Genomic DNA, 545 nt, shown 5'->3' with positions numbered 1-545 from the left:
AGAAATTCGTTTTCAAATCTAGATTTAAAAGTACATCGCTGCAAGAGCGTTCCAGACGGCCGCAGAAGCGCATCCGAAAGCGCCACGCGTTGCAGTGGCCGTCTTTGTTCGATGGCCAGCAGCCAAAAGCCGCTGCTGCGAGGATGAGCGGAGAACGCGTGGTGATGGTTCATGCTCTGTGCTCGTGGAGAAAACCCACGCAAACAAGTGGATAAGCCTCAAACGTCATGCAGCAACGTGCTTGGTTTAGTGCTGTACCTCGGGGTGGTGTTGGCGATGGTTATGGCAATGGTGATGATATTTATCGGGTAGTTTTGGCAATGGTGAAACTGGTGATGCCTGTGCTGCAAAGGTAAGCCACTGCATGAATCATCACATTGCATAACTCATCCAGATTTCTATTCAATTGTAACGCAAGGCATACGGCAACCTACAGCACCAATACGCATTGCATTCAACCAAGTGGAAGACTCATTCATCCGTGTTTAAATCCGGCTCTGCAGTCTCGCCAGCCGAGGGTTTTATCCTGGCCACGGTGTGCATGT

This window comes from Lethenteron reissneri, chromosome 54 (genome assembly GCF_015708825.2).
Source record: "Lethenteron reissneri isolate LAM-NWPU_2019-01 chromosome 54, ASM1570882v1, whole genome shotgun sequence".
NCBI classification, from domain to species: Eukaryota; Metazoa; Chordata; class Hyperoartia; order Petromyzontiformes; family Petromyzontidae; genus Lethenteron; species Lethenteron reissneri.
Note: the sequence above shows the minus strand (reverse complement) of the source record.